Below are 13,280 nucleotides of genomic sequence, written 5' to 3' on the forward strand. Positions count from 1 at the left end.
TCCAGGGCCGCTCTCCGGCCCCCGCAGCCTCAGCCCAACCCGCGCCCCCGTCCTGAGGGACCTCGGCCCGCGGCCGCCCTAATGGGGGGGGGGGGGGGGGGCTGTCCCGCCGCAGTCTCCCCTCCCCGCCGGCCCCGCAGCAGCTCGCAGCGCTCCGGCACGAGCCCCCCACGCCCCGGCCCCGGCCCCGGCCCGGCGCGGGGCTGCTGCGGGACGGCTCCCCGCGCCCGGTGCCCCCCCCCCCCGGGGTCCCGCTCCCGCCCGCTCCCCTCAGCGGCTCCGGCACGCGCCGCTCCCCGTCCCGGCAGCGAGCCCTCAGGCGAGCGAGGGAGCCGCGCGCCCCGCCCGCTCTCGCGAGAGCGGCTGGCGGCACCTGGGCGGGGCCGGAGCCGCCGCGGCCGCGCCCCCGCCGGTCAACGGCCGCTGCGCGCGCCACGGGCCGGGGCCGCGGCCGGGGCCGGGGCCGGGGCCGTCGTCTCCCGGCGGGGCGGGCGGCGCCATGTTGGGAGCTTGGCGGGCGGCGAGTCGGGGCCGGGTGCGGCGGGAGAGCGGGGCTGCGCTGGGCGGGGCAGCGTCCTGCGGCGGGGGCCGGGGCAGGGCCGGGGTGCGGGCAGCGCCGGGCGGCTGCGAGCGAGCTGTGCCGGGGGGAGCCCCCGGAGGGAGCGGCGAGGGCTCGTCGAGGGGGACTCTGTGCTGAGGGGCAGCGAGGCAGGCGGCTGTGGGCCCGGCCGGGAATGCCGTGCCGCCGGCTGCCTTCCGGGTGCTGAGGGCCGGGCCGTGGCTGGAGGAGGGACTTGCGGACAAGGTGAGACTCCACCGCGCTCCGATTTCAAGTAGGTCTGTTTTGTTCAGCGCTGGGCACGGGGGCAGCACCGCCAGAGGCGGGCGCGCCGATATCGCCAGGCCGTCTGTAACTTGGACAGCTCTGTTCTGCGTATTCACAGACACAGGCACAGCCTTTCCTGCTCTCTATTAAGATTAGTTCCAAGGAGTCGTTTCCATGAACTCCTCCCGACTGCGCTTGCGCGGTGCCTCCTTGGGGTGGTCGTCAGGGTCTTGGGGATGAAGATAGGTGACTCCTCTTGGTCACCACTAGTAACCTTTGAACTTCACGCAGGCTCAGTTACTTCTGGGCCTTTTCCCAAACTCCAGAACTGGCTACGGCTGGCTTGAAGTGTAGGCTTCTTGTTGTGTAACTCTTCTTTCCAGCCTTATCACTCAAACAGATACAGAATTTGGGGAGCTCAGGAATTTGCCGAGCTGAGCTAGACTAGCATTCCCTAAGTCTTCATAAGCACTGTCTAAGCTTATTTATTTCTTTATTTCTCTTCATCAGGCGGAGGCCCCAGCTTGTGAGGAACACGCACTGTCAGCCGCTGTGGCTGCTTCCCCTGGGCACCAATGGCACGGCCAGCGGGAAGGTGGGCAGGATCCAGCCAGAGTGCAAAGCTGCGGGGCTGCGGCTGGAGGGGGTGGGTGCTCACGATGTGCTTTGCTCTGCTCTGAGCATCTGAAGGAAGGGGTGCAGGCAGGAGCAGGTGTGTGATGCGGCTCAGCACTTGGCTGCATGGCTGGTGCTGTCACCGGGGTTTTGGATTCGTGATGATGGGATGCTCTTTGATGAGTCCAAGCTGGCAGGGAGAGGCTTTGCCCCTCTGGTCCCCACCTTGCAGTCCATCGACAGGGGAGGGGCGAGCAGAGAGGTTGCCAGTGAAGACTGAGGCAAAACTGTTGCTGAGCACCTCAGCCTTCTCCTCGTCTCTTGATAGGAGGTCACCATTCTTGTTCAGCGGGGTGGGTACTCTTTCTTTAGCCTTCCATTTCTGGCTGACATACCCGGAGAAGCCCTGCTTGTTATTCTTAGCATCCCTTGCCAAGTTGAGCTCCAGCTGCGCCTTGGCCCTCCTGACCTCATCCCTACACAACCGGGCAGCATTCCGGTACTCTTCCCAAGCTACCTGTCCCCGCTTCCACTGCCTGTGCAGTTCCCTCGTGCCCTTTCGTTTGAGCAGCAGGTCTCGCCTCAGCCGTGCTGGTCTCTTCCCTTCCTTGCCTGACTTCTTACACCTGGGGACTAAGAGCTCCTGCGCTCTCTGGAAAGCATCCTTCAAGAAGTGCCAACTCTTTTCTGCTCTCTTGTCCCTGCAGGCACTTTCCCGTGGGGTCCGACTGACTGACTGTTTGAAGAGCTGCAAGTTGGCTTCCCAAAAGTTCAGGGTCCTGACTATACTCCTCTCCCACATCCCTCAGGACTGTGAACTCCAGCGATGCGTGATCACTGCAGACAGATGGGACCCTCGCGTTGGACACCCAGCTTGGCACCGGCAATCGAGGTGCCAAGAAGAGCTGTGCTTCAGGAGCAACCACTTGGGAAGCAGTCCAGTTCCTCCATGTGCTGCTAATGTTTCTCCAGATCCTCCAGATCCCCGACTCCAGCACCCTACGGGCGACCTGGAGTCTCTCCAGGTGCTTTCTGCCAGAGGCTCCATTCTGCCCCTGGGCCCACATAAAACTGAGGGAGCATGACGCTGAGGCCTGTAAATGGCAAAGGGAGAGCAGGAGATGTGCAGCAAGGGGCAGGAGGGAAGGTTTGAGCATCCCCAACAAGACAGAGCTGTGACCTGATCCCCTCTGTGTGTAAAGCCTTCAGAGTTTGGCTTTTCTCTGTGAGGAAATACAGAACTAAAGGGCTGTGCAGCCCAGAGGGATAGAACGGGAGGCGCGGTCATGCGTGAGAAGACAGAGCTTGGACTCGATCCCCTCCACGTGAAAGTTCTTGAGACGCTATGCACATGTGGCTTCTGGTCCCACATAAAACTGAGGAGCACAAAGCTGAGGCCCACACGAGGCCAAGGGAGAGCAGGAGATGTGCAGCAAGGGACAGGAAGGGACGATCGGGCATGGGGCACCTCAGCCCAGCCCCAGGTCCATCCTCCTGCCCAGCTCTGCTGCCCTAAGGTGGCCCCTGAGCTTGGGCCCTGAGCGCTCCCCTTCCAGGAGGGCTACAAGACAGTGCTGAGGCTGTTCCTTATCTCAGCACCCAGGGAAAGTTCACTGCCTCGCAAGGAGTCCTCCTGTCCCTGGCACCCCAGCTTCCAGCCAGTTTAACCCCTTCTTGCCATTGGGTGTCCTTGCCCTTCAGGCCAGATGGATCCTCGATAACCAGTGACCCCTGTGGAGCAGTTACAGTCAGAATTAGCCCTTCAAGGGTCCCACGCCCCCCCAAAACCACCCAAGAAACCCAGCAGCACCCCAAACTGCTGCCACTGCTCGTGGCTGTGCCCACCACCTGCGGCCCCCATCCTCTTGGCACCTCCCTGCAGAGATGTGCCTGAACTCGGTGAGGTTCCTGCTGGGCCACTTCTGCAGCCCCCCCAGGTCCCTCTGGACACCAGCACACCCACTGGGGTACCGGCCAGCCCCTGCCCCAGTTTGGTGGGTGCCAGCGGTGCCTGGTGCCAGCCCGTCCCCGCTGGGCTCGGGCACTGAGGGGGTTGCACCCCCAGCCGCGAGATGGGTGGATGAACCACGACACCGGGGACAGAGAAAACATTTAATATTTGAACAATTCAGATGGGAGGGCAGCCCAGGGGGGTTCCCATCCCCGCACGCCCCGGCCGCTCAGTGGTAGGGGATCCCCTTGTCCTTGTGGAACCATCGCTGCCACTACTGGGACTTGCAGCATCGGTCACGTAGGGGCTGAAAGTGGCATCTCCACCAGGCCTTGAGGCGTCGCCAGCCCTTCCGCAGGCACCGTCCTGCCCTGCATGGAGACCAGGCCGCTCGGCCATGCGCCCTGCCTGTGGGCTCCAGTTGCTGGGGTCCGGTCTCTGCCTGGGTGCTGCTGTTGGAAGCAGCAGAGATGCTGCTGGCCGGTCCTCCCATGGAGGTAATGATGTCTGCCACCTCTGAGCTGCTTCTTTCTGGCCCCGTGGGGCTGCTCCTCTGGAGCCCCTTGGGACTGGTCCTTTCTGGTGCCATGGGGCTGCTCCTCTTTGACGCTGTCGGGCTCCTCACGCTCTGCCCTGTGGAGATGCTGATTACTGACACCATGGAGCTGCTCCTTTCCAGCTCCATGGAGCTGAGGGTCTCCGGGCTCATTGCTCTGTCCCAGTGTAGGACCCCATCCACAGCCTCGTCCACGTTGTCATCAGTGCATGGCACGTCTTCTCCGAGGCTCTGGGGCCACACTGCCAGAGGGACGTCCTCCTCCGTCTTGGTGGGGGGATGTGGGAGGTCCCCAGGGGAGGTCCCACCACAGGCTCCCCTGCTTCCCCACTCTCCCCCTTGATCCTGAGCCTGCAGTGCCTGCAGCAGCTCACGTCGCTGCTGCGTTGACAGCGGGTTGTCCTGGATGGCGCGGATGAACTCTGGGATGAGCTGCGCCACGGTCATGGGCATGTGTGGGGAGCTGGTGGGGGGTGGCTTGAAATGTTTGGGGCTCTGTACCCTGTCCTCCTTGTCCCCAGGGACCTGGTCTTGCTCTGCCCCTGACACTGGCTGCAGTGGGCGGTCCTGGCCACGGTCTGGCTCCGGCTGCCCCACCAAGACGCAAACAGCCTTGCGGGACTGGGAGGGTGCTGAGCGGTTGAGTGCCAGCAGCTCCATCATCGCACCACGCCTTGAATCCGGGAAGGAGTAGAGCGAGCCCGTGGAGCTGGAGCTGCTGTGTGACAGGGAGGCCAGGGACCCGACGGAGTCCATGGAGGTCAGCGAGTCCCACGGGGCGTTGCTCCACTCCTCCGTGCTGTCCCTGCAGAGGAGGAGAGAGAAGAGACCCCGCTGCACCCCGGCCCCTCCACCGGGACCCACGACCCTTGGCCAGCAGCCCGACCTCGGCCGGCGGGCAGGGCTGGGCAGTGCGGGCAGGGTCATGGCATGGGGAGAGGGTCTGGGGCAGGATTTGGGGACTCCCCCAGCACTCACTCTGTGTCCACGCTCAGCATCGGCTTCTCCGCTCCTCCATTAGCAGTGGGAGAATCTATAGAGGGAGGAGACGGAGTGAGCGGCCGTCAGCCCCCGGCACAGCCCCGGCTCAGCGCTGCCGTGGGGTGTTGGCTGTTTGCAGGGCGCTTGGTGCTGGGGCCGCTCACCTCTCCGGTTCTGTCGCCAGGCTCTCACCACATTCATCCTACGTTCCAGGTGCTTCCAGAAACGCTGCAGGGCAACCAGGAGATAACGGCAGACTGAAGCACCCAGCCAGCTGCCTGCTCTCGCAGAGCCCTTTTATAGCAGGCAGGCACACCCCCCTTTATGATACTGTGAGCCATGCCAGGCCCCCTTTGTGACACCGCGGGGCAGTCCGAGCTGTGCAGGCACAGGGTACGGGTGCCGGGTACAGGGCACAGGTACAGGGTGCCGGGACATTCCAGCACTGGGAGGCGCATTCAGCAGAAGTGTCCTGGGTTTGGCCAGGACAGGGTTAATTCTCACCGGACTCCAGGAAGGGGCACAGGCGGGGGGGTGGGGGCTGACCCCACCTGGCCAAACAGAGCCCGGTATTACATACCATGTGACGTCACGCTGGGTTCCGGTGGGGGGGACGGTGCGGCGGGAACGCTGTCGCGGTTTGGGGGGGGGTGCGGGGCCGGTCCTGTCCGGGAGAGCGGCTGTCTGGGTCGTGCGGTTCGTTGTTGTGTTTTCTCCTTATCTGTACCGTTGTTGTTGCTGTTCCCTCTGTTTGCTGTTCTGTTAAACTGCCCTTATCCTGACCCACCGGTTTCTGCCTGTTTTCTTTTTCATTCTCCTCCGCACGCCGGCGGGGGGAGGAGCGGCCGCGTGGCGCTTTTGTTGCCGGTGGCAGCCGAAACCAAGACATTGATTTGGCGCCCAAGCGCGGGGCAGGGATAACGGCAGGGCTGAGCAGCGGGTGTTAAAACTGCTTTCTTAGATTTTGTTAAATTTTGTTATAGGCATTTTTCTGTGTTATTTAAATAGTCGCCGGTAAAAATGTTGCTGACTTTGTTCAGATGGCTGTGGTTTTTGAACCCTTATTTGCAGTATGTGTTTACTGCCATGCTGTTCATCATCACTGGAAAAAGGATTAAGATGATGATTTTGCTGTACTGTACGATATCGACTTACGATATGATAACATCACTGTGCATGAAATTAGTCTTGTATTTGCATGCGGCACTGCGGTCATTTCCGTACCTCGGATCCTATGTCTTAGATTTTGTGAATAATCAAACCCAGTCTGTGGGGAAAACCGAAGGGGATACCTTCCCCCACTCTTTCGCCCCCCCTCTCTCCCTCAGGCTGCTGCTAACCGCTTTTGAGAATTTCGAGTACCCGTGGGATGCTCAGGGCAGCACTCTCCTTTTGTTCTGCCTCCTGAATGGGTTCTGGGTTTTGTTTAGGGTTAAGCAAGTCGTTAAGAACATCGTGCAGAGACCTGCCCCGGGGCTGGATAGCTGTGAGTGGCTGGGTGTGTGGGACAGCATGGGCAGATGTCTAGAGCAGTGGGCACCTGCAGTGTGTTTTAAACTCACCCCTGAACAAATACAGAATCCGGACAATCTGGTAAAATATCTGAAAAAAGTGTGCTGCCACCCTGGGAACTCCAGAGAGACACAAATCACTGCCACGTGCTGGGGTCTGGCCCACGCCTACCGAGCTGCCCTGTTCAACACTGTTCAGTGCCCTAAAGGGGAAAGGGGGGGGAAGCGAAGCGGCAGGCACTGCGACTGGCGCTGCCCCCCCAGCCGGCCCTGCAGCCCCTCCAGCCCAGCAGGCAGTCGCAGCCCCCCCAGCCAGCACCACCGCTGCCACAGCTGCAGGGCCTGCCTCGGTTTCCCTGGCAGGCACAGCAGTGGCTCCAGTCCCAGCTCCAGCTGCAGGCATCGCGGCTGAGCCCAGTGACCAACCTGTGCCGGTAGCAGTCGCCCCTGTAAAACTAAAGAAAGACGCAAAGAGAGCAGATCGCTCCGGGAGGGATGACGATGAGCCAGGGTCATCGCGGGAGATAGAGACAGAGATCATCACCCGGTCCCTGTCCCTGGGCGAGCTGCGAGACATGCGGAAAGATTTCAGCCGCCACCCTGGCGAGCACATTGCCACCTGGCTGCTGCGGTGCTGGGATAACGGGGCCAGCAGCTTGGAGTTAGAGGGCAAGGAAGCCAAGCAGCTGGGATCCCTGGCCAGGGACGGGGGCATTGACAAGGCCATTGGGAAAAAGGAACAAGTCCTCCGCCTCTGGAGGAGACTTCTCTCAGGGGTGAGGGAGAGGTACCCCTTCAGTGACGATTTTGTATGCTATCCTGGCAAGTGGACCAATATGGAAAGGGGTATTCAGTACTTGAGGGAATTAGCTGTGCGGGAGCTGGTTTATAATGAACCAGATGATGACCAGGTACCCACAGACCCAGATGAAGTCCAGTGCACAGCATCTATGTGGAGGAAGTTTGTGCGGAGCGCACCCTCCTCATATGCCAAGTCGCTGGCAGTTGTAAACTGGAAGGGTAAGGAGGCACCAACAGTGGATGAGGTGGCTGTCAGACTCCGGCAATATGAGGAAAGTCTCTCTTCCTCCCTTGTCTCAGCTGTGGAGAAACTGGCCCGGGAGGTGGGGCAAGTCAAAGAGACCATGTCCTACTCCCCACCTGTACGGGCCAGTGTCTCAGCTATTAGGGGCAAGCGTTTCTCTGCTCAGGAGAGGGAATACAGAGGCTACACACCCCGGGGCACCCTGTGGTTCTACCTGCGTGACCACGGAGAGGACATGAGGAAGTGGGATGGAAAACCCACCTCAAGTCTTGTGGGCCTCAGCAGGGCCCCCAGCGCGGTGCAATTGATGAGGGAGGATGTGTTGGAACTTGTGGGCCATAAACCCTGGGAAGAAGGGAGTTAGTGCCCAGCCATCCTGACCCTGAGAAGAAGAGAGATAGTGCCGAGCCATCCTGAAGGAGGAAGCAAGGCCTTGGATAAGATAAGAAAAGAATGTGTCTGCATGGCCTTAGTTTAGATGAGCTTAGGAAAAGAATGTGTCTGTATTAGCAACTGTGTTAAGCAATCAATAGGTGCCTAGTTTGAAACTTAACCAATCAGTTTAAAGCACGCTGCCTTCTGATCTGTATAAATGTATGGGTGTAAGAACAATAAAACGATCATCCTGCTTGCATCAAGCAGTGTCCCATCTCTCAATCGCGGTGATAACTGTAAATGTAACAAATGTAACATGTAGGGGATGTTATCACTTCAGGTGGTCAGAAACAAGTCTTGGTTCTTTGTGAATAATTCGGACGGTTGCAAGACAAGGGACTCCTGAATAATCCCTTTAGGCGCCTGGGCCTTGGGAGAACAGGTATGCAAACTACAGAGATAAGGAGGCTGCAGGATAATCTGAAGACCCCTGCCGAGAGACGCCAAACAAACATGTGCGATGGACATTACCATATATTAATGAATTCTTGGAAAAGCCATTACTATGATAAACATTTCTTGGAAATGTAATGAATATGTATGTTAACATAGCATAAATACCTAGTAACTGTGTCTCTTCGGTGCACATGTTTGGAGGAGAGATCCCCCGTGTGCCCGGCGCCGCAATAAAGAATACCTGCTTAATAGTCTGCCAACTATTGAGTCTTCAATTCCGGCTTTTCACGGCATCATGTCTGGCACCCCAGATGGGACCCGCTCTGCTCGGCTACAGGACCCGCTGAGAACAGGACTCCCTAGGGTACCCCCGGGATTTCCCGGAGGGACTCCTCGCCTCACTCGGATCACTGCGGGAGCAGACAAGGACCATCTAAATGAGTAAAGGTATTCTTTTTTTTCCTTTCTTTCTCTGTTTTGGTATGTGAGACCGGTCATTTGGAGAGTTCTCATAAGTCGTAGGAGATGTCCTACGCTGAGCGCTGTACACCAGGCTACTAGTGCCTGAGGGTGTACGTCTTGGTACGTTGGTGCAAGCACAGGTTGTGCTTTGCACTTCTGTAATAACGTGCTTTTGGTAATTGTGCGTTGGTGCAAGCATGGGTTAAGCTTTGTACTTCTGTAATAATGTACTTTTGGGTATTGGTGCGTTGGTGCAGGCACGGGTTGTGCTCTGTACTTCTGTAATAACGTGCTTTTGGTAATTGTGCGTTGGTACAGGCACGGGTTAAGCTTTGTGCTTCTGTAATAACGTACATTCGGTATGGTACGCTTAGGAAACACGCTTAAGTTGTACTTCTGGCGATATGGATTTGTTGGTATTGAACTCGGATATCGGACCCATCAGGCATCGTAAAACCAAAAAAAAAACAAAACAAAAAAAAGAACCTTGCACGGTGAACCTCTTTTCTCCTGACCAGAATATTAATTGTGACATTTTTGGAACGTGGTCAGAGCGGGACAGAAGGGGACGACAGATTAAAATTGTTAAGATAAAGACTAACAGAGGTACAGAATCAACAAAGTAAAATGGGGTACAGCAAAGCAGTGGTATTTTAAAGAAAAGCCCCTTAGGATGTATTCTAGCACATTGGAAAGCTTGTGTGACTGTGTATGAAGCCTCTGTGTGAAAGACAAATAGTCAAAAAGAAAAAAAAAAAAAAAGAAAAAACAAAAAAGAAAAAAAAAGAGAAAAAAAATGGTGAAGGAAAAAAAAGAAAAAAACCACCACGTACGTTTGGTATGTTCTGCTGATTTGCGGTTTTTGACTTGGGACTGTTGTATTTGAAGTCTGATTCATCGGGGCCGTGGTTTATGATTTCTTAAGTATCAGTGCAGGGTCTCCCCGTGGGGGGGATTTTGAGAGCCTCTCCCAGGATCTAGACGGCAAAATTGGGAAAAGTAGGGGGAGACCCCTCACTCAACAACATCTTCATAATGTATGGGGTTTGGTTTGCTTAAAGAAAATCGGCATGATTTAGGAATTGAGTTGGGAATTTGGGGATTGGTTTTAAAATACTTACAAGTTGGTATATATTGTGGGGTTACAAGTTTTCCAGTTATTTGGCATTGATCGATCATTTAGGGACTCTGGTTTTGGGGTATGTATTAAATATACTGTATATATTGTTTTGAAAGAGCTCTATGTATATAAACATGTTAACTGAAGTGGTTTGCCTGTATATATTGTTGTACTTGGGTGATACAGTTTGTAAACAGAAGGATTTTAAAAGATCGCTTCTAGGTTGTGTGTGTGTGTGTGTTTTGTGTGTTTTGTGTTAACTGATTGGTGGAGAAGTTGAGAAGTTATTTTATTGTAACATGAGCTTCGGAGGGAGGTGATGCCCTCACAAACAATTAATTGAATTATGATATGTTGTTAGAATTGATGCGGTTTTGTGGACAATTAAAAAGTACAGGAGATTAAAAGTTTCACGCGGTATTGAAAAGAAAAAAAAAAAAACAAAAAAACCCAAAGGAAAAGCCCTCTGGATTTTACAGAGGCTTGCGTAAAGTGATTAGAACAGAAAGGTATCAAGTTACAAGCTGCTTTGCTAGCTGCTGCTCTAAATGAAGGAAAAAAAAAAAAAGCAAAGCTCTTAGAAGTTAAGCAACAGAAAAACGAAATGAAAAAGAGGGGAAACAATATAACTTTTTACAGTATGGACTACTAGTGGAGTGTGAATCAGAATACAATACTCCTGTGTTACCAGTAAAAAAAAAAAAACCAAAAAAAGGTGGAACTTATTGGGTAGTACAGGATTTAAGAGAAGTGAATAAGATTGTTAGGGGCATACACCCTGTGGTAGCAAGTATGGTTTACGGTATTGGATTTAAATGATGCATTCTTCTGTCTGCCTTTAGCCAAAGAAAATCTGAATTTATTTGCATTTGAGTGGGAAAATCCTACCATGGGTAAAAAAAAAAAAAACCCAGCTTGCCTGGACAGTGTTACCCCAAGGTTTTAAGCATAGCCCAACGATCTTTGGAAATCAACTAGCACGAGAGCTTGAAGCATGGAACCCGCCCTCCAGAGGTGGAACCCTTTTACAGCATGTAGATGGTTTATTAATAGCAATTGAAACAAAACGTGACTGTATACAGTAGACTATCATTTTGTTAAAGTTTTTGAGATTAAATGGGTATCAAGTCTCTCAACAGAAAACTCAGACGGTGCGGCAACGGGTAACCTACCTTGGATGCAAGCTGTCTGGACAAAGAGAACTAGGAACAGAACAGAATGAAGCCATCTGCAGGACTCCCCTCCGTCAGACGGTAAAAGAGCTCAGGACCTTCCTGGGACTGACGGGTTGGTGCTGGTTATGAATTTATAATTACGGAATAATAGTGAGACCCTTATGTGAACTTCTGAAAAACAACCCCACCCGATTGATCTGGTCCAAAGAAGCTCAAAACGCATTTCAGACACTTAAGCAAGATCTAATGAAGGCCCCGGCTCTGGGCCTGCCTGATGTTATTAAACGCTTCTGGCTGTTTTCTTCTAAACAGCTCGATGGAGTAAGCAAAGGATGGCCAGGATGTCTGCAAGCTCTGGCGGCGCTGGTCTTGACCATTCAGGAAGCCCGAAAATTCACCTTGGGCCAAAAGATCACAGTACCGATCTCACACAGAATATCAGACAAAAAGGGAACCTACTGGCTTTCCCCATCCCAATTTCCACGATACCAGGCCATTCTAATTGAATCAGAGAATATTAATATTGTAGTAACTAATATTACGAACCCAGCTTCTTTTCTCAGCGGATCAATCTCTGAACCATCGGTACATGATTGCTTAGAAACCATAGAGACTGTGTACTCCAGCAGACCAGATCTGAAAGAGGAACCCCTGGAAGATGCACAGGACTCCTGGTTCACTGAGGGAGGCAGCATTGTCGGACAAGGTATTCAAAAGGCGAGGTATGGGGTGACAACAGCAGACGAAGTAGTTTAGTCTCAATCACTACCTGCTGGAACATCAGCTCAAAAGGCTGAAACTGTTGCCCTAACTAGGGCTCTGGAGTTAACAAAACAAAAAAAGATAAAAAATATGGACAGATTCCAAATATGCCTTTGGAGTTGTCCACACTCATGGGACAATTTGGAAGGAGCGAGGACTACTAACTGCGCAAGGGAAGCAGATTAAATATGCTGAGGAAATCCTTCGACTATTAGAAGCTGTTCAACTACCAACAAAAGTTGCCATCGTGCACTGCCGAGGACACCTGAAGGGTAACACTGACCAGGAAAGAGGTAACAGGTTGGCTGACTCTGAAGCTAAACAGGCAGCAGAGAGAATATAAGAGATTTTAGCCTTAATTCCAGATTATAGAAATAGAAACCTGAGTGACCAAGAAAATGTTGAGTATTCTAAAGCTGATGAAGAATTAATAGAGGGATTAGGAGGACAAATTCCATCCCAGGGGTGGGCCTACTTAAGTGATGGCAGAATTATAATCCCTGCTAAACAGATATGGGGGGTGGTTAAAGAAGAACACAATAGGACACACTGGGGAGCGGACTCCCTGTATAAATTTTTAAATCAGAAATTAATAGGGAACAATTTGTATACTACAGTCTGACAAGTAACCCAACAATGGGAAACATGTTTAAAAATAACCCCAATACAGGTAACCAGGTACAATTAGGAAGTATTGGGAAGGGAAGTATACCGGGACAACATTGGCAAATTGATTTCTCTGAACTTCCAAGAAAAGGAGGGTACAGGTACTTATTAGTACTCACGGATACCTTTTCAGGTTGGCCAGAAGCATTCCCTTGTAGAACAAATAAAGCAAGGGAAGTAACTAAGGTATTATTAAATGAAATAATACCTCGATTTGGGGTACCGACAATTATCTCCTCAGATAGGGGGACGCATTTTTGTGCAGAAGTAGTGCAACAGGTCAGCAAACTGTCAGGAATCAATTGGCAGTTACATACGCCCTACAGACCACAAGCCAGTGGGCAAGTAAAAAAGATGCAAAAATATGCCAAGAAGCGAATCTATATTGGTACCAAGCATTGCCTATTGCACAACTTCCGATACGTGTAAAACCTAGGGCCAAAGAAAATTTGAGCCCTTTTGAGATACTATATGGGAGACCATATCAGGCTAAATATCAGGGGGAAGATTTGAACCAGTTGGGAAATCAGTATCTACAGAATTATGTTATATCCTTAGGAAAACAATTAGAAAGGATTAGTAAAAATGTTTTGGGTACCAGGGCTAAAGGGGTAGATCACTCGATCCATCCATTTAGCCCTGGAGATTGGGTTGATGTTAAGAGAATTTTTCAGGTGATCCACTGAGAGAGAAGTGGAATGGACCTTACCAGGTATTGCTGACTACCTTCACTGCAATCAAGATTAGAGAACAACCGGCCTGGATCCATTATTCCCGAG

At 53.3% G+C, this 13,280-nt stretch overlaps 1 long non-coding RNA gene across 1 annotated transcript; it reads left to right on the top strand.

The window, feature by feature from the left end:
• Window positions 1–591: 591 nt before the first annotated feature.
• LOC142361194 (uncharacterized) lies at window positions 592–2,713 on the top strand. Its single transcript, XR_012763802.1, has 3 exons — window positions 592–805; window positions 1,337–1,472; window positions 2,149–2,713. It is a non-coding gene; the product is annotated as an uncharacterized LOC142361194 (long non-coding RNA).
• Window positions 2,714–13,280: the final 10,567 nt, after the last annotated feature.

This window comes from Opisthocomus hoazin, chromosome 1, assembly GCF_030867145.1.
Source record: "Opisthocomus hoazin isolate bOpiHoa1 chromosome 1, bOpiHoa1.hap1, whole genome shotgun sequence".
Lineage (NCBI taxonomy): Eukaryota > Metazoa > Chordata > Aves > Opisthocomiformes > Opisthocomidae > Opisthocomus > Opisthocomus hoazin.